Consider the following 21047-nt stretch of genomic DNA (forward strand, 5'->3'; position numbering starts at 1 on the left):
AAGTAGTAACATTAACATGATGCCTTCTAATTGCAGCCGCTGTGCTCGCCTTTAGCTGTACTGCAAGCCCAGCTTCAGACGCAATCGTTAGGCAAGGGTAATTTCAGTGTAGGAAAGGATGAAACAGCGTCTGTGCCACCAGTAAGTACAGATAGTAGTATAAATCCCCTGGCACAGTCCCCGCAGCCGGACAACTTTCTCACGGTTTCTGGTAGGAAATGCTGTAGGAACGCTCAACCGGTGTCGCTCATTCAGCAGACAGAAACTTTCAACCGGTTCTCCCCATTAAGCAGCGGGTCGGTGTCAGAGGCCGAGTCTTCTCTGGTCTCTACTCCTCCCGTTACGGGGTCTGAGACGCCGAAGCTTCCCACCATTAGCTCTGACAAATTGAAAACTCTAGTCATTGGCGACTCCATTACCCGCAGTATTAGACTTAAAGCGAATCATCCAGCGATCATACACTGTTTACCCGGGGGCAGGGCTACCGACGTTAAGGCTAATCTGAAGATGGTGCTGGCTAAAGCTAAAACTGGCGAGTGTAGAGAGTATAGAGATATTGTTATCCACGTCGGCACCAACGATGTTAGGATGAAACAGTCAGAGATCACCAAGCGCAACATAGCTTCTGCGCGCATATCAGCTAGAAAGATGTGTCGGCATCGAGTAATTGTCTCTGGCCCCTCCCAGTTAGGGGGAGTGATGAGCTCTACAGCAGAGTCTCACAACTCAATCGCTGGTTGAAAACTGTTTTCTGCCCCTCCCAAAAGATAGAATTTGTAGATAATTGGCCCTCTTTCTGGGACTCGCCCACAAACAGGACCAAGCCTGACCTGCTGAGGAGTGACGGACTCCATCCTAGCTGGAGGGGTGCTCTCATCTTATCTGCCAACATAGACAGGGCTCTAACTCCTCTAGCTCCACAATGAAATAGGGTGCAGGCCAGGCAGCAGGCTATTAGCCAGCCTGCCAGCATAGTGGAGTCTGCCACTAGCATAGTTAGTGTAGTCAGCTTAGCTATCACCATTGAGACCGTGTCTGTGCCTCGACCTGGGTTGGGCAAAACTAAACATGGCGGTGTTTGCCTTAGCAATCTCACTAGGATAAAGACCACCTCCATTCCTGTCATTACTGAAAGAGATCATGATACCTCACATCTCAAAATAGGGCTACTTAATGTTAGATCCCTTACTTCAAAGGCAATTATAGTCAATGAACTAATCACTGATCATAATCTTGATGTGATTGGCCTGACTGAAACATGGCTTAAGCCTGATGAATTTACTGTGTTAAATGAGGCCTCACCTCCTGGCTACACTAGTGACCATATCCCCGTGCATCCCGCAAAGGCGGAGGTGTTGCTAACATTTATGATAGCAAATTTCAATTTACAAAAAGAAAATGGCGTTTTCAGCTTCTAGTCATGAAATCTATGCAGCCTACTCAATCACTTTTTATAGCTACTGTTTACAGGCCTCCTGGGCCATATACAGCGTTTCTCACTGAGTTCCCTGAATTCCTATCAGACCTTGTAGTCATTGCAGATAATATTCTAATCTTTGGTGACTTTAATATTCACATGGAAAAGTCCACAGACCCACTCCAAAAGGCTTTTGGAGCCATCATCGACTCAGTGGGTTTTGTCCAACATGTCTCTGGACCCACTCACTCTCACAGTCATACGCTGGACCTAGTTTTGTCCCATGGAATAAATGTTGTGGATCTTAATGTTTTTCCTCATAATCCTGGACTATCAGACCACCATTTTATTACGTTTGCAATTGCAACAAATAATCTGCTCAGACCCCAACCAAGGAACATCAAAAGTCGTGCTATAAATTCACAGACAACACAAAGATTCCTTGATGCCCTCCCAGACTCCCTCTGCCTACCCAAGGACGCCAGAGGACAAAAATCCGTTAACCACCTAACTGAGGATCTCAATTTAACCTTGCGCAATACCCTAGATGCAGTTGCACCCCTAAAAACTAAAAAATGTCTCATAAGAAACTAGCTCCATGGTACACAGAAAATACCCGAGCTCTGAAGCAAGCTTCCAGAAAATTGGAACGGAAATGGCGCCACACCAAACTGGAAGTCTTCCGACTAGCTTGGAAGGATGGTACCGTGCAGTACCGAAGAGCCCTTACTGCTGCTCGATCGTCCTATTTTTCTAACTTAATTGAGGAAAATAAGAACAATCCGAAATTCCTTTTTGATACTGTGGCAAAGCTAACTAAAAAGCAGCATTCCCCAAGAGAGGATGACTTGCACTTTAGCAGTGATAAATTCATGAACTTCTTTGAGGAAAAGATTATGATTATTAGAAAGCAAATTACGGACTCCTCTTTAAACCTGCGTATTCCTCCAAACCTCAGTTGTCCTGAGTCTGCACAACTCTGCCAGGACCTAGGATCAAGAGAGACGCTCAAGTGTTTTAGTACTATATCTCTTGACACAATGATGAAAATAATCATGGCCTCTAAACCTTCAAGCTGTATACTGGACCCTATTCCAACTAAACTACTGAAAGAGCTGCTTCCTGTGCTTGGCCCTCCTATGTTGAACATAATAAACGGCTCTCTATCCACTGGATGTGTACCAAACTCACTAAAAGTGGCAGTAATAAAGCCTCTCTTGAAAAAGCCAAACCTTGACCCAGAAAATATAAAAACTATCGGCCTATATCAAATCTTCCATTCCTCTCAAAGATTTTAGAGAAGGCTGTTGCGCAGCAACTCACTGCCTTCCTGAAGACAAACAATGTATACGAAATGCTTCAGTCTGGTTTTAGACCCCATCATAGCACTGAGACGGCACTTGTGAAGGTGGTAAATGACATTTTGATGGCATCGGACCGAGGCTCTGCATCTGTCCTCGTGCTCCTAGACCTTAGTGCTGCTTTTGATACCATCGATCACCACATTCTTTTGGAGAGATTGGAAACCCAAATTGGTCTACACGGACATGTTCTGGCCTGGTTTAGGTCTTATCTGTCGGAAAGATATCAGTTTGTCGCTGTGAATGGTTTGTCCTCTGACAAATCAACTGTACATTTCGGTGTTCCTCAAGGTTCTGTTTTAGGACCACTATTGTTTTCACTATATATTTTACCTCTTGGGGATGTTATTCGAAAACATAATGTAAACTTTCACTGCTATGCGGATGACACACAGCTGTACATTTCAATGAAACACGGTGAAGCACCAAAATTGCCCTCGCTAGAAGCATGTGTTTCAGACATAAGGAAGTGGATGGCTGCAAACTTTCTACTATTAAACTCGGACAAAACAGAGATGCTTGTTCTAGGTCCCAAGAAACAAAGAGATCTTCTGTTGAATCTGACAATTAATCTTAATGGTTGTACAGTCGTCTCAAATAAAACTGTGAAGGACCTCGGCGTTACTCTGGACCCTGATCTCTCTTTTGAAGAACATATCAAGACCATTTCGAGGACAGCTTTTTCCATCTACGTAACATTGCAAAAATCAGAAACTTTCTGTCCAAAAATGATGCAGAAAAATTAATCCATGCTTTTGTCACTTCTAGGTTAGACTACTGCAATGCTCTATTTTCCGGCTACCCGGATAAAGCACTAAATAAACTTCAGTTAGTGCTAAATACGGCTGCTAGAATCCTGACTAGAACCAAAAATTTGATCATATTACTCCAGTGCTAGCCTCTCTACACTGGCTTCCTGTCAAAGCAAGGGCTGATTTCAAGGTTTTACTGCTAACCTACAAAGCATTACATGGGCTTGCTCCTACCTACCTCTCTGATTTGGTCCTGCCGTACATACCTATACGTACGCTACGGTCACAAGACGCAGGCCTCCTAATTGTCCCTAGAATTTCTAAGCAAACAGCTGGAGGCAGGGCTTTCTCCTATAGAGCTCCATTTTTATGGAACGGTCTGCCTACCCATGTCAGAGACGCAAACTCGGTCTCAACCTTTAAGTCTTTACTGAAGACTCATCTCTTCAGTGGGTCATATGATTGAGTGTAGTCTGGCCCAGGAGTGGGAAGGTGAACGGAAAGGCTCTGGAGCAACGAACCGCCCTTGCTGTCTCTGCCTGGCCGGTTCCCCTTTTTCCACTGGGATTCTCTGCCTCTAACCCTGTTACGGGGCTGAGTCACTGGCTTGCTGGGGCTCTCTCGTGCCGTCCCTGGGGGGTGCGTCACCTGGGTGGGTTGATTCACTGTTGTGGTCGGCCTGTCTGGGTTTCCCCCCTTTGGGTTGTACCGTGTCGGAGATCTTTGTGGGCTATACTCGGCCTTGTCTGTCTCAGGATGGTAAGTTGGTGGTTGTAGATTTCCTCTAGTGGTGTGGGGGCTGTGCTTTGGCAAAGTGGGTGGGGTTATATCCTTCCTGTTTGGCCCTGTCCGGGGTGTCCTCGGATGGGGCCACAGTGTCTCCTGACCCCTCCTGTCTCAGCCTCCAGTATTTATGCTGCAGTAGTTTATGTGTCGGGGGCTAGGGTCAGTTTGTTTATCTGGAGTACTTCTCCTGTCCTATTCGGTGTCCTGTGTAAATCTAAGTGTGCGTTCTCTAATTCTCTCCTTCTCTCCTTCTTTCTCTCTCTCGGAGGACCTGAGCCCTAGAACCATGCCCCAGGACTACCTGACATGATGACTCCTTGCTGTCCCCAGTCCACCTGGCCATGCTGCTGCTCCAGTTTCAACTGGCCTGGGCCCTAGGACCATGTCCCAGGACTACCTGACATGAGGACTCCTTGCTGTCCCCAGTCCACCTGGCCATGCTCCTGCTCCAGTTTCAACTGTTCTGCCTTGCTATTATTCAACCATGCTGGTCATTTATGAACATTTGAACATCTTGGCCACGTTCTGTTATAATCTCCACCCGGCACAGCCAGAAGAGGACTGGCCACCCCACATATGCTCTCTCTAATTCTCTCTTTCTTTCTCTCTCTCGGAGGACCTGAGCCCTAGGACCGTGCCCCAGGACTACCTGACATGATGGCTCCTTGCTGTCCCCAGTCCACCTGACTGTGCTGCTGCTCCAGTTTCAACTGTTCTGCCTTATTATTATTTGACCATGCTGGTCATTTATGAACATTTGAACATCTTGGTCATTTTCTGTTATAATCTCTACCCGGCACAGCCAGAAGAGGACTGGCCACCCCACATAGCCCGGTTCCTCTCTAGGTTTCTTCCTAGGTTTTGGCCTTTCTAGGGAGTTTTTCCTAGCCACCGTGCTTTTACACCTGCATTGTTTGCTGTTTGGGGTTTTAGGCTGGGTTTCTGTACAGCACTTTGAGATATCAGCTGATGTACGAAGGGCTATATAAATAAATTTGATTTGATTTGATTTGATTAGCCTGCTGGTAATTCTACAGTGCTGTCTGTCTTCTTGGGCTGGGGCGCACGCTTTTAGCGCGTACGGCACAGGGACCTCATTCTCGGCAGCTTCCAGTGAGGTGTCACAGAGAATCATGTCTTCCACCGCGAATGTGCTGTCTCTCTCTTTGTCTCTCTCTCCCTCGCGCTCTCGGTGTGTCTGTGTGTGTATGTGGGCGTATGTGTGTGGGTTTGTGTTTGCGTGTGAGTGTGTCTTCCAATTTTTGGTGACTAGGACCCTATAGTCCCTCCACCTGGGTCTATTGTGATTCATGTGTGATCCTGACTGTAAATCTTTAAATAGTCTGGTTTATAGAGGACTGTATTACCCTGTGTGTGAGAGTATTGGTTACTGTGTTTTATGTTACTGTTTGAATCACAGTTTCACAGTTACAGAAATAATTTCTGAGAATTGGGAAATCTGTGGGGTGATTGTGGAGTGGACAGACATCATACACATTTGAGTGGTCTGGTAAGATTGGATCCTAAGTAGACATGGATTTAGTGTATTTATCACAAGTACACTACTTGTCACAAGTACACTACATTCCTCAAGCCTTACAACAGGGGGTGACAGTACAGAGATGTTGGTACAGGGATGTGGGCAGGGTAGAGAGTTTCTTTTAAATATTTACCTCCTGCGATTGGTGAAGTGTAATAAATCAATCAATTGATCAAATTATTGGTAAAAAAGCTGATTGTTCCACAGAGGTGTTGGCTCAGGCTGGAGTGAAGGGTTGTGTGTGTATGCATGTGTGTGTGTATGTTTGTGCATGCGTGCATTTGTGGGCTTGTTATGTGCATGTGGCGACTTGTGATTTGAGTCATCATTGCGTGTTGATGCTAACTAGCTTGGAGTGGAAGATTGAGACAGGACTGGCTCTGGGCTCAGAGAAACCTTTCCTCACTCTCTCCCTCTCTCTCTATTTCTCTCTCTCTTTCTCCCTCTCTCACTCTCACCCACTCATTCTCTCTCTCTCACTCTGGGTCATTCCACCAAATTTGTGCTTTTTGCATCCCTTTGATATTTGAAGTAGAAATTGTGCACCAATATTGAATTTGAAAAGACTGTTATATCAAATAAAGTGCCCTCTAATATAGACCACATGGATAATTTAATAAATCAGATTTTTTTATATGAATAAATAATTGCTAAAGTGCCCAAATTGTGCATTTTGACATGCCCCCCCGTGCCCCCTCTGTTACTTAGAGGAAGGTTTTGACATACCCCTCCGTACCCCTCTGTTACTTCGAGGAAGATTTTGACATGCCCCTCTGTGCCCCTCTGTTACTTCGAGGAAGATTTTGACATGCCCCTCCGTGCCCCCTCTGTTACTTCGAGGAAGATTTTGACATACCCCTCCGTGCCCCTCTGTTACTTCGAGGAAGATTTTGACATGCCCCCCCCCGTGCCCCCTCTGTTACTTCGAGGAAGATTTTGACATGCCCCTCCGTGCCCCCTCTGTTACTTAGAGGAAGGTTTTGACATGCCCCTCTGTGCCCCTCTGTTACTTCGAGGAAGATTTTGACATGCCCCTCCGTGCCCCTCTGTTACTTAGAGGAAGGTTTTGACATGCCCCTCCGTGCCCCCTCTGTTACTTCGAGGAAGGTTTTGACATGCCCCTCCGTGCCCTCTCTGTTACTTAGAGGAAGGTTTTGACATGCCCCTCCGTGTCCCCTCTGTTACTTAGAGGAAGGTTTTGACATGCCCCTCCATGCCCCTCTGTTACTTAGAGGAAGGTTTTGACATGCCCCTCCGTGTCCCCTCTGTTACTTAGAGGAAGGTTTTGACATGCCCCTCCGTGTCCCCTCTGTTACTTAGAGGAAGGTTTTGACATGCCCCTCCGTGTCCCCTCTGTTACTTAGAGGAAGGTTTTGACATGCCCCTCCGTGCCCCTCTGTTACTTAGAGGAAGGTTTTGACATGCCCCTCCGTGTCCCCTCTGTTACTTAGAGGAAGGTTTTGACATGCCCCTCCGTGCCCCTCTGTTACTTAGAGGAAGGTTTTGACATGCCCCTCCGTGCCCCTCTGTTACTTTTTTAAATTTATTTTTATTTCACCTTTATTTAACCAGGTAGGCTAGTTGAGAACAAGTTCTCATTTGCAACTGCGACCTGGCCAAGATAAAGCATAGCAGTGTGAACAGACAACACAGAGTTACACATGGAGTAAACAATTAACAAGTCAATAACACAGTAGAAAAAAGGGGAGTCTATATACAATGTGTGCAAAAGGCATGAGGAGGTAGGCGAATAATTACAATTTTGCAGATTAACACTGGAGTGATAAATGATCAGATGGTCATGTACAGGTAGAGATATTGGTGTGCAAAAGAGCAGAAAAGTAAATAAATAAAAACAGTGTGGGGATGAGGTAGGTGAAAATGGGTGGGCTATTTACCAATAGACTATGTACAGCTGCAGCGATCGGTTAGCTGCTCAGACAGCTGATGTTTGAAGTTGGTGAGGGAGATGAAAGTCTCCAACTTCAGCGATTTTTGCAATTCGTTCCAGTCACAGGCAGCAGAGTACTGGAACAAAAGGCGGCCAAATGAGGTGTTGGCTTTTGGGATGATCAGTGAGATACACCTGCTGGAGCGCGTGCTACGGATGGGTGTTGCCATCGTGACCAGTGAACTGAGATAAGGCGGAGCTTTACCTAGCATGGACTTGTAGATGACCTGGAGCCAGTGGGTCTAGCGACGAATATGTAGCGAGGGCCAGCCGACTAGAGCATACAAGTCGCAGTGGTGGGTGGTATAAGGTGCTTTAGTGACAAAACGGATGGCACTGTGATAAACTGCATCCAGTTTGCTGAGTAGAGTGTTGGAAGCAATATTGTAGATGACATCGCCGAAGTCGAGGATCGGTAGGATAGTCAGTTTTACTAGGGTAAGCTTGGCGGCGTGAGTGAAGGAGGAAGATTTTGACATGCCCCTCCGTGCCCCCTCTGTTACTTCGAGGAAGATTTTGACATGCCCCTCCGTGCCCCTCTGTTACTTAGAGGAAGGTTTTAACATGCCCCTCCGTGCCGCTCTGTTACTTCGAGGAAGATTTTGACATGCCCCTCCGTGCCCCTCTGTTACTTCGAGGAAGATTTTGACATGCCCCTCCGTGCCGCTCTGTTACTTCGAGGAAGATTTTGACATGCCCCTCCGTGCCCCTCTGTTACTTCGAGGAAGATTTTGACATGCCCCTCCGTGCCCCCTCTGTTACTTCGAGGAAGATTTTGACATGCCCCGCCGTGCCCCTCTGTTACTTCGAGGAAGATTTTGACATGCCCCTCCGTGCCCCTCTGTTACTTCGAGGAAGATTTTGACATGCCCCTCCGTGCCCCTCTGTTACTTAGAGGAAGATTTGACATGCCCCTCCGTGCCCCTCTGTTACTTCGAGGAAGATTTTGACATGCCCCTCCGTGCCCCTCTGTTACTTTGAGGAAGATTTTGACATGCCCCTCCGTGCCCCTCTGTTACTTCGAGGAAGATTTTCATCCACTTTAACCTCAACATTTCTCCAAGTTTTCACCATCATTGTAAACCTTAGTAATGTTGTTGCTGTGACAAAGTTATTTCTGAAGATTATTATTTCGTTCATGTGATTAGTGATTACTCTCGTTTTAAAATGGTGAAACATTTAAAAAGAAACATTGAACATACAATAGTGAAATCGTGGTATAAAAGCTGGTGAGCTGGTTCTACTCTTTTTGGTAATTTGCTGGTGTTTTGTGGTGGAAAACTGAGCGAGTCGAGCATAACATGCTAACTCTGTTACCCATAGATAGACAGGGTAGAAATGTTTTTGCAATTGACATTTTGTTCTGAAGCTTGCATTCAAATGCCACTCCTTGTTTGATTTGATTTGAACATTTTATAATACATAAAGAAGCCACACCAGGCAACCAATACATGTACCGAAATTGCCGAAGATTATACACACAAAAAGTCTAAGACTTGTTTCTGTTGTGGTCCTCTATTTGTAGGCAAGTGGCTGCAGGGAAATCAGACACAATGTCCACATATTTAGATGTATACAAAAAAGCTAACACAATAAGCTTCCATTGTCCCTGTCACCACAGTATTTATGGCTGATTTAAGGTGAACTTGTTTCTCCCTCACTCCCTCTCTCTCTCTCTGTCTATCTTTCTCCTTCACTCCCTCTCTCTCTCTGTCAATCTTTCTCCCCCACTCCCTCTCTCTCTCTGTCTATCTTTCTCCCTCCCTCCCTCCCTCCCTCCCTCCCCCTCCCTCCCTCCCTCCCTCCCTCCCTCCCCCCTCCCTCCCTCCCTCCCTCCCTCCCTCCCTCCCTCCCTCCCTCCCTCCCTCCCTCCCTCCCTCTCACCACTGTCTGCCTGTCTTTCTCCCTCACTCCTCTCTCTCTGCAGGCATGGCTGACATTGATGAGCTGTTGACATTTTGAAGTTTAAGTAAACAATAATGTGATACTTACATGTGTACAGTATTTACATAAATAGTTCTGAGTATTGAAGTAAGAGCGTTCGTCTAGTGCTGGAATTCAGGGGGACTTATTCAAGAAAGATACCTTATTCAGCTTTTATCTTTTTTATTCAAGAACCATCTGTCTGTCTGTCTGTGTCCCTGTCTCCTTCCCTCTGTCCATTCTTACCTGTTCTCTGCTATAATCAGGTCTATACCTGGGCTGACCAACCAAGGATCTAGAGCCCAGCTTCCATCTCTTTACTACACTAATTGTGATCTAAGTTGAAGACTATGTTTAGTTCATTATCTGAGTCAGGTATTAGTGCTGGGCTGGAACAAAGGTGTGCACACACTGTAGCCTTTATACACTGCTAACTCTACAGTAGGAGCAGAATGAAATTACACTCCCAGTCAGCATCACATGGCTTCACACGTACAAGTTCATTTTAAAGCACAGACATTTTCCGTAGCTCTGTCAGTCCTTATCACTCAAAACACACACACGCACGCACGCACACATGCACGCACGTGCAGTACACATATCGTTTATACAGTACACATATCGTTTATACAGTACACATATTGTTTATACAGTACACAAAGAATGTGGGGCGGCAGGTAGCCTAGTGGTTAGAGCGTTCGACGAGTAACCGAAAGGTTGCGAGATCGAATCACCGATCTGACAAGTTAAAAATCTGTCGTTCTGCCCCTGAACAAGGCAGTTAACCCACTGTTCCTAGGACATAATTGAAAATAAGAATTTGTTCTCAACCGACTTGCCTAGTTAAATTAAGGTCAAATAAAAATTTAATAAATTAAATGTTGATGGAAAAGATTCCATTCTTGATTTCTTTACAGGTTGAGCTCACATTGATCAACGTCCACCCAGTACCCTGCCCTGAACCTTACTCACTGTTCTAGCCGGCTACCACCCAGTACCCTGCCCTGAACCTTACTCACTGTTCTAGCCGGCTACCACCCAGTACCCTGCCCTGAACCTTACTCACTGTTCTAGCCGGCTACCCCAGTACCCTGCCCTGAACCTTACTCACTGTTCTAGCCGGCTACCACCCAGTACCCTGCCCTGAACCTTACTCACTGTCCTACTGTTCACCCAGTACTCTGCCCTGAACCTTACTCACTGTTCTAGCTGGCTACCCAGTACCCTGCCCTGAACCTTACTCACTGCTCTAGCTGGCTACCACCCAGTACCCTGCCCTGAACCTTACTCATTGCTCTAGCTGGCTACCACCCAGTACCCTGCCCTGAACCTTACTCACTGTTCTAGCCGGCTACCACCCAGTACCCTGCCCTGAACCTTACTCACTGTTCTAGCCGGCTACCACCCAGTACCCTGCCCTGAACCTTACTCACTGCTCTAGCTGGCTACCACCCAGTACCCTGCCCTGAACCTTACTCACTGCTCTAGCTGGCTACCACCCAGTACCCTGCCCTGAACCTTACTCACTGCTCTAGCCGGCTACCACCCAGTACCCTGCCCTGAACCTTACTCACTGCTCTAGCCGGCTACCACCCAGTACCCTGCCCTGAACCTTACTCACTGTCCTAGCCGGCTATCACCCAGTACTCTGCCCTGAACCTTACTCACTGTTCTAGCTGGCTAGCTACCCTGCCCTGAACCTTACTCACTGCTCTAGCCGGCTACCACCCAGTACCCTGCCCTGAACCTTACTCACTGCTCTAGCCGGCTACCACCCAGTACCCTGCCCTGAACCTTACTCACTGTCCTAGCCGGCTATCACCCAGTACTCTGCCCTGAACCTTACTCACTGTTCTAGCTGGCTACCACCCAGTACCCTGCCCTGAACCTTACTCACTGCTCTAGCTGGCTACCACCCAGTACCCTGCCCTGAACCTTACTCACTGCTCTAGCTGGCTACCACCCAGTACCCTGCCCTGAACCTTACTCACTGTTCTAGCCGGCTACCACCCAGTACCCTGCCCTGAACCTTACTCACTGTTCTAGCCGGCTACCACCCAGTACCCTGCCCTGAACCTTACTCACTGTTCTAGCCGGCTACCACCCAGTACCCTGCCCTGAACCTTACTCACTGTTCTAGCCGGCTACCACCCAGTACCCTGCCCTGAACCTTACTCACTGCTCTAGCTGGCTACCACCCAGTACCCTGCCCTGAACCTTACTCACTGCTCTAGCTGGCTACCACCCAGTACTCTGCCCTGAACCTTAGAGACTGCTGACCTATGTACAGTTGAAGTCGGAAGTTTACATGCAACTTAGACAAATACATTTAAACTCAGTTTTTCACAATTCCTGACTTTTAATCCCAGTAAAGAATTCCCAGTCTTAGGTCAGTTAGTTCACATTCTTAAAATAAGGTGGTGATCCTGTCAGAATAATAGTAGTTAGAATGATTTATTTCAGCTTTTATTTCTTTCATCGCATTCCCAGTGGGTCAGAAGTTTACATACACTCTATTAGTATTTGGTAGCATTGCCTTTAAATTGTTTAACTTGGGTCAAACATTTTGGGTTGCCTTCCACAAGCTTCCCACAATAAGTTGGGTGAATTTTGGCCCATTCCTCCTGACAGAGCCAGTGTAACTGAGTCAGGTTTGTAGGCCTCCTTGCTCCAATACGCTTTTGCAGTTCTGCCTACAAATTTTCTATGGGATTGAGGTCAGGGCTTTGTGATGGCCACTCCAATACCTTGACTTTATTGTCCTTAAGCCATTTTGCCACAACTTTGGAAGTATGCTTGGGGTCATTGTCCATTTGGAAGACCAATTTACAACCAAGCTTTAACTTCCTGACTGATGTCTTGAGATGTTGCTTCAATATATCTACATAAGTTTCCCAACCTCATGATGCCATCTATTTTGTGAAGTGCACCAGTGCACCAGTCCTGCAGCAAAGCACCCGCACAACATGATGCTGCCACCCCAGTGCTTCATGGTTGGGATGGTGTTCTTCGGCTTTCAAGCCTACCCCTTCTTCCTCCAAACATAACGTTGGTCATTATGGTCAAACAGTTATATTTTTGTTTCATCAGACCAGATTACATGTGCAGTTGCAAACCATAGTCAGGCTTTTTTATGGCGGTTTTGGAGCAGTGGCTTCTTCCTTGCTGAGCAGTGTTTCAGGTTATGTCGATATAGGACTCGTTTTACTGTGGATATAGATACTTTTGTACCTGTTTCCTCCAGCACCTTAACAGGTTCCTTTGCTGTTGTTCTGGGATTGATTTACACTTTTCACAACAAAGTACGTTAATCTCTAGGAGACAGAACGTGTCTCCTTCATGAGTGGTATCACGGCTGCGTGGTCCCATGGTGTTTATACTTGCGTACTATTGTCTGCACAGATGAACGTGGTACCTTCAGGCATTTGGTAATTGCTCCCAAGGATGAACCAGACTTGTGGAGGTCTAAAACAAAAATTAAAGAGGCACTGGGTTTGAAGGTAGGCCTTGAAATACATCCACAGGTACACCTCCAATTGACTCAAATTATGTCAATTAGCCTATCCGAAGCTTCTAAAGCCATGACATCATTATATGGAATTTTCCAAGCTGTTTAAAGGCACAGTCAACTAAGTGTATGTGAACTTCTGACCCACTGGAATTGTGATACATTGAATTATTCGTTAAATAATCTGTCTGTAAACAATTGTTGGAAAAATGACTTGTGTCATGCACAAAGTAGATGTCCTAACCGACTTGCCATAACTACAACAAGAAATATGTTAACAAGAAATATGTGGAGTGGTTGAAAAACGAGTTTTAATGACACCAACCTAAGTGTATGTAAACTTCCGACTTCAACTGTACAGAGTCATTGTTTCACTTTATATGTACAATATATAGATCATTCTACTCATAGCTCATTTTATTTTTCTGTGTATGCGACCAACTAACTTTGATTTGATTACTGTTATGTCTGTACACACACACATGTGCACACACGCACACGCACGGACAAACACACGCAAGCACAAACGCACACACAAACCAGCCCTACACTCAAGTCCATATGAATCCGCCCCCCTCCCACACACCCAGGCTCTATGACAACCATGCATTTTCTCACAGATAGAAAGGTAGTCTTTGGACCCACCTCTCCTGGTCACACTTCTTCTCCCCATATCTCTCTCTTTTCCTAAATCCTTCTCTCTCTCTTTTCCTAAATCCTTCTCTCTCTCTTTTCCTAAATCCCTCTCTCTCTCTTTTCCTAAATCCTTCTCTCTCTCTTTTCCTAAATCCTTCTCTCTCTCTTTTCCTAAATCCTTATCTCTCTCTTTTCCTAAATCCTTCTCTCTCTCTTTTCCTAAATCCTTCTCTCTCTCTTTTCCTAAATCCTTCTCTCTCTCTTTTCCTAAATCCTTCTCTCTCTCTTTTCCTAAATCCTTCTCTCTCTCTTTTCCTAAATCCTTCTCTCTCTCTTTTCCTAAATCCTTCTCTCTCTTTTCCTAAATCCTTCTCTCTCTTTTCCTAAATCCTTCTCTCTTTCTTTTCACAAGTCTCTCTCGACCCCCCTCTCTCTCATTCTAGTAACCATGTTACCCAGTGAAACACGGATCCTTTAATGCAGACCACTGTCACACACACACACACACACACACACACACACACACACACACACACACACACACACACACACACACACACACACACACACACACACACACACACACACACACACACACACACGCACGCACGCACGCACGCACGCACACACACACACACAAGAGCAGGAGAGAGAGGAGAGAGAGAGAGAGAGAGAGAGAGAGAGAGAGAGAGAGAGAGAGAGAGAGAGAGAGAGAGAGAGAGAGAGAGAGAGTAGGAGGACAGGAGAGAGAAGACTAGCAAAGTGATTGACTGATAAATAAATTGGGAGCAATGAAGAGATGGAGATAGACAGAGAGAGTAGGAGGACAGGAGAGAGAAGACTGGCGAAGTGATTGACTGATAAATAGATAAATAAATTGGGAGCAATGAAGAGATGAGAGATAGAGAGAGAGGTCTAATGAGAGAAAAGGGAGATTCTGGTGTGTGTGTGCATTAACGGCAAAACATGAAAATGTGGCACTGACTCACCCATCGATTGCTATTTCAGTATTGCCTCGATGAAGAGTTCACCATTCGACTCGCTGGGTTATCCACGTGTGACATGCACATGCAATTACAAGCCTGGCTTGAGATACTGGCATGTGCAGGATCAATATCCACCTTCATAACATGCATGAAGCCTGAGTTGGAATGTAAAGCTAACTGAAGCTGGCAAGAGTAGTTTGATTTGTCATCATAATATAAACCTCTGGTGTCTTAGCCAGGTCTGAATCAGTCCCGATAAGGTGGGAAGGATGAAAACCAGTAGTGTTGAGAAACTGTAGGCCTACACTACAGTCTTTAAAAAATGAGCAATACATAGTGGGGGAGGAGAAGAGGACAGGAAGGGAGGAGAGAGGAGTAGAGGGGTGACAACGGCAGAGGAGAGTGAGGGAGGCAAACACACTCACAAACATGTAGAAAGAGAGGGACAGAGAGAGAGAGAGAGAGAGAGAGAGAGAGAGAGAGAGAGAGAGAGAGAGAGAGAGAGAGAGAGAGAGAGAGAGAGAGAGAGAGAGAGAGAGAGAGAGAGAGAGAGAGAGAGAGAGAGAGAGAGAGAGAGAGAGAGAGAGAGAGAGAGAACATATCTCACCAGGGTGGCCAGGCAGGATGTTAATCAAACATGACTGATTAATGGAATCACCCGTCTGTGACGCTCCAGTCGAGGACTCCTCGTGTCTTCTCTCCTCTGCTCCCCCTCTTCTCCTCTCCTCTGAATCCTCTCCTTGCTTTGCGTCTCTCCTCTACTCCCTCTCTTCATCTCTCTCTTCTGTCCTCTTCTCCTCACTCCCCCTTCTCTCCTCGGCTCCCCCTCTTCTCTGCTCCTCTCCTTGCTTTGCGTCTCTCCTCTACTCCCTCTCTTCATCTCTCTCTTCTGTCCTCTTCTCCTCACTCCCCCTTCTCTCTTCCGCTTCCCTCTGCTCCCCCTCATCCCTCTCTTCTGTCCTCTTCTCCTCACTCCCCCTTCTCTCTTCCACTTCCCTCTGCTCCCCCTCATCCCTCTCTTCTGTCGTCTGCTCCTCACCCCCCCTTCTCTCCTGTCCTCCGCTCCTCACTCTCCTCTCCTTCGTTAGTGATGGGTCTATAATAGCTCAGCATCTCTCATTCAGTACATCACCACATGAGGAAAAAGGTTATGTTAAACTTAAGGGTTAGGTTTAGGGTTACAATACGGGTTAAGATTAAAATTAGGGTTAGGGTAAAAGCCAATTAATGCTTGATCTGAAAATGTGGTCGGAGGCTCCGTATGGAGGGTGTGACGCAACCGCGGAGCCTCCAGAGGCATGCAGAGGCCAAGCTGAGCTCTGTACTGCGTTGCCGTCCTCCTGCCAAATGTAAATGCTGCACGGCCAATGCAGACATTGACTTGACCATGCAGAGCCTTTAAGGGGTTAGAGGTTAGGTTTTGGGTTGGGGTTAGGAGTAACGTTTAGGGTTAGGAGTTATGTTTAGGGTTAGGAGTTACGTTTAGGGTTAGGGTTAGGAGTTACGTTTAGGGTTAGGAGTTACGTTTAGGGTTAGGAGTTACGTTTAGGGTTAGGGTTAGGAGTTACGTTTAGGATTAGGGTTAGGAGTTACGTTTAGGATTAGGGTTAGGAGTTACGTATAGGATTAGGGTTAGGAGTTACGTTTAGGGTTGGGGTTAGGAGTTACGTTTAGGGTTAGGAGTTACGTTTAGGGTTAGGAGTTACGTTTAGGGTTAGGAGTTACGTTTAGGGTTAGGAGTTACGTTTAGGGTTTGGAGTTACGTTTAGGGTTAGGAGTTACGTTTAGGGTTAGGAGTTACGTTTAGGGTTAGGAGTTACGTTTAGGGTTAGGAGTTACGTTTAGGGTTTGGAGTTACGTTTAGGGTTAGGAGTTACGTATAGGATTAGGGTTAGGAGTTACGTTTAGGGTTAGGAGTTACGTTTAGGGTTAGGAGTTACGTTTAGGATTTGGAGTTACGTTTAGGGTTAGGAGTTACGTTTAGGGTTTGGAGTTACGTTTAGGGTTAGGAGTTACGTTTAGGGTTAGGGTTAGGAGTTACGTTTAGGGTTAGGAGTTACGTTTAGGGTTAGGAGTTACGTTTAGGGTTAGGAGTTACGTTTAGGGTTAGGAGTTACGTTTAGGGTTGGGGTTAGGAGTTACGTTTAGGGTTAGGAGTTATGTTTAGGGTTTGGAGTTACGTTTAGGGTTAGGAGTTACGTATAGGATTAGGGTTAGGAGTTACGTTTAGGGTTAGGAGTTACGTTTAGGGTTAGGAGTTACGTTTAGGGTTAGGAGTTACGTTTAGGGTTAGGAGTTACGTTTAGGGTTGGGGTTAGGAGTTACGTTTAGGGTTAGGAGTTACGTTTAGGGTTAGGAGTTACGTTTAGGGTTTGGAGTTACGTTTAGGGTTAGGAGTTACGTATAGGATTAGGGTTAGGAGTTACGTTTAGGGTTAGGAGTTACGTTTAGGGTTAGGAGTTACGTTTAGGGTTTGGAGTTACGTTTAGGGTTAGGAGTTACGTTTAGGGTTTGGAGTTACGTTTAGGGTTAGGAGTTACGTTTAGGGTTAGGGTTAGGAGTTACGTTTAGGGTTAGGAGTTACGTTTAGGGTTAGGAGTTACGTTTAGGATTAGGGTTAGGAGTTACGTTTAGGGTTAGGAGTTACGTTTAGGGTTAGGAGTTACGTTTAGGGTTAGGAGTTACGTTTAGGGTTAGGAGTTACGTTTAGGGTTGGGGTTAGGAGTTACGTTTAGGGTTAGGAGTTACGTTTAGGGTTAGGAGTTACGTTTAGGGTTAGGAGTTACGTTTAGGGTTGGGGTTAGGAGTTACGTTTAGGGTTAGGAGTTACGTTTAGGGTTAGGAGTTACGTTTAGGGTTAGGAGTTACGTTTAGGGTTAGGAGTTACGTTTAGGGTTGGGGTTAGGAGTTACGTTTAGGGTTAGGAGTTACGTTTAGGGTTGGGGTTAGGAGTTACGTTTAGGGTTAGGAGTTACGTTTAGGGTTAGGAGTTACGTTTAGGGTTGGGGTTAGGAGTTACGTTTAGGGTTAGGAGTTACATTTAGGGTTAGGGTTAGGAGTTACGTTTAGGATTAGGGTTAGGAGTTACGTTTAGGGTTGGGGTTAGGAGTTACGTTTAGGGTTAGGAGGTACGTTTAGGGTTAGGGTTAGGAGTTACGTTTAGGATTAGGGTTAGGAGTTACGTTTAGGATTAGGGTTAGAAGTTCCATTTAGGGTTAGGGTTAGGAGTTACGTTTAGGGTTAGAGTTAGGAGTTACGTTTAGGGTTAGGGTTAGGAGTTACGTTTAGGGTTAGGAGTTACGTTTAGGGTTAGGGTTAGGAGTTACGTTTAGGGTTAGGAGTTACGTTTAGGGTTAGGGTTAGGAGTTACGTTTAGGGTTAGGAGTTACGTTTAGGGTTAGGGTTAAGTGTTACGTTTAGGGTTAGGAGTTATGTTTAGGGTTAGGGTTAGGAGTTACGTTTAGGGTTAGGAGTTACGTTTAGGGTTAGGAGTTACGTTTAGGGTTAGGGTTAGGAGTTACGTTTAGGGTTAGGAGTTACGTTTAGGGTTAGGAGTTACGTTTAGGGTTAGGGTTAGGAGTTACGTTTAGGGTTAGGAGTTACGTTTAGGGTTAGGGTTAGGAGTTACGTTTAGGGTTAGGAGTTACGTTTAGGGTTAGGGTTAGGAGTTACGTTTAGGGTTAGGAGTTACGTTTAGGGTTGGGGTTAGGAGTTACGTTTAGGGATAGGGTTAGGAGTTACGTTTAGGGTTAGGAGGTACGTTTAGGGATAGGGTTAGGAGTTACATTTAGGGTTGGGGTTAGGAGTTACGTTTAGGGTTGGGGTTAGGAGTTACGTTTAGGGTTGGGGTTAGGAGTTACGTTTAGGGTTAGGAGTTACGTTTAGGGTTGGGGTTAGGAGTTACGTTTAGGGTTAGGAGGTACGTTTAGGGATAGGGTTAGGAGTTACGTTTAGGGTTGGGGTTAGGAGTTACGTTTAGGGTTAGGAGTTACATTTAGGGTTAGGGTTAGGAGTTACGTTTAGGGTTAGGAGTTACGTTGAGGGTTGGGGTTAGGAGTTACGTTTAGGGTTAGGAGGTACGTTTAGGGATAGGGTTAGGAGTTACGTTTAGGGTTAGGAGGTACGTTTAGGGATAGGGTTAGGAGTTACGTTTAGGGTTAGGAGGTACGTTTAGGGATAGGGTTAGGAGTTACGTTTAGGGTTAGGAGGTACGTTTAGGGATAGGGTTAGGAGTTACGTTTAGGGTTAGGAGTTACGTTTAGGGTTGGGGTTAGGAGTTACGTTTAGGGTTAGGAGGTACGTTTAGGGATAGGGTTAGGAGTTACGTTTAGGGTTAGGAGGTACGTTTAGGGATAGGGTTAGGAGTTACGTTTAGGATTATGGTTAGGAGTTACGTTTAGGGTTAGGGTTAGGGTTAGGGTTAGGGTTAGGGTTAGGAGTTCCGTTTAGGGTTGGGGTTAGGGGTTACGTTTAGGGTTAGGGTTAGGAGTTACGTTTAGGATTAGGGTTAGGGTTAGTTACGTTTAGGGTTAGGGTTAGGAGTTACATTTAGGGTTAGGGTTAGGAGTTACGTTTTAGGGTTAGGGTTAGGAGTTACGTTTAGGATTAGGGTTAGGAGTTACGTTTAGGGTTAGGGTTAGGGTTAGGAGTTACGTTTAGGGTTAGGAGTTACGTTTAGGGTTAGGAGTTACGTTTAGGGTTAGGAGTTACGTTTAGGGTTGGGGTTAGGAGTTACGTTTAGGGTTAGGAGTTACGTTTAGGGTTAAGGTTAGGAGTTACGTTTAGGGTTAGGGTTAGGAGTTACGTTTAGGGTTAGGGTTAGGAGTTACATTTAGGGTTAGGGTTAGGAGTTACGTTTAGGGTTAGGAGTTACGTTTAGGGTTAGGGTTAGGAGTTACGTTTAGGGTTAGGGTTAGGAGTTACGTTTAGGGTTAGGGTTAGGAGTTACGTTTAGGGTTAGGGTTAGGAGTTACGTTTAGGGTTAGGAGTTACGTTTAGGGTTAAGGTTAGGAGTTACGTTTAGGGTTAGGGTTAGGAGTTAGGTTTAGGGTTAGGGTTAGGAGTTACGTTTAGGGTTAGGGTTAGGAGTTACGTTTACGTTTAGGGTTAGGGTTAGGAGTTACGTTTAGGGTTAGGAGTTACGTTTAGGGGTTAGGAGTTACGTTTAGGGTTAGGGTTAGGAGTTACGTTTAGGGTTAGGTTAGGAGTTACGTTTAGGGTTAGGGTTAGGAGTTACGTTTAGGGTTAAGGTTAGGAGTTACGTTTAGGGTTAAGGTTAGGAGTTACGTTTAGGGTTAGGGTTAGGAGTTACGTTTAGGGTTACGGGGGTTAGGAGTTACGTTTAGGGTTAAGGTTAGGAGTTACGTTTAGGGTTAGGGTTAGGAGTTACGTTTAGGGTTAGGGTTAGGAGTTACGTTTAGGGTTAGGGTTAGGAGTTACGTTTAGGGTTAAGGTTAGGAGTTACGTTTAGGGTTAGGGTTAGGAGTTACGTTTAGGGTTAGGGTTAGGAGTTACATTTAGGGTTAGGGTTAGGAGTTACGTTTAGGGTTAGGAGTTACGTTTAGGGTTAGGGTTAGGAGTTACGTTTAGGGTTAAGGTTAGGAGTTACGTTTAGGGTTAGGAGTTACGTTTAGGGTTAGGGTTAGGAGTTACGTTTAGGGTTAGGGTTAGGAGTTACGTTTAGGGTTAGGGTTAGGAGTTACGTTTAGGGTTAGGAGTTACGTTTAGGGTTAAGGTTAGGAGTTACGTTTAGGGTTAGGGTTAGGAGTTACGTTTAGGGTTAGGGTTAGGAGTTACATTTAGGGTTAGGGTTAGGAGTTACGTTTAGGGTTAGGAGTTACGTTTAGGGTTAGGGTTAGGAGTTACGTTTAGGGTTGGGAGTTACGTTTAGGGTTAAGGTTAGGAGTTACGTTTAGGGTTAGGGTTGGGAGTTACGTTTAGGGTTAGGGTTGGGAGTTACGTTTAGGGTTGGGGTTAGGAGTTACGTTTAGGGTTAGGAGTTACGTTTAGGGTTGGGGTTAGGAGTTACGTTTAGGGTTAGGAGGTACGTTTAGGGATAGGGTTAGGAGTTACGTTTAGGGTTGGGGTTAGGAGTTACGTTTAGGGTTAGGAGTTACATTTAGGGTTAGGGTTAGGAGTTACGTTTAGGGTTAGGAGTTACGTTGAGGGTTGGGGTTAGGAGTTACGT

General features: G+C 45.7%; 1 protein-coding gene across 2 annotated transcripts in view; it reads left to right on the plus strand.

Moving 5' to 3' along the window:
- kcnip3a (Kv channel interacting protein 3a, calsenilin) overlaps nucleotides 1–21047 on the plus strand; it is a 70562-nt gene that overhangs the window by 12529 nt on the left and 36986 nt on the right. The gene's annotated exons all lie outside the window — the stretch shown is intronic.

This window comes from Oncorhynchus gorbuscha, linkage group LG04, assembly GCF_021184085.1.
Source record: "Oncorhynchus gorbuscha isolate QuinsamMale2020 ecotype Even-year linkage group LG04, OgorEven_v1.0, whole genome shotgun sequence".
NCBI classification, from domain to species: Eukaryota; Metazoa; Chordata; class Actinopteri; order Salmoniformes; family Salmonidae; genus Oncorhynchus; species Oncorhynchus gorbuscha.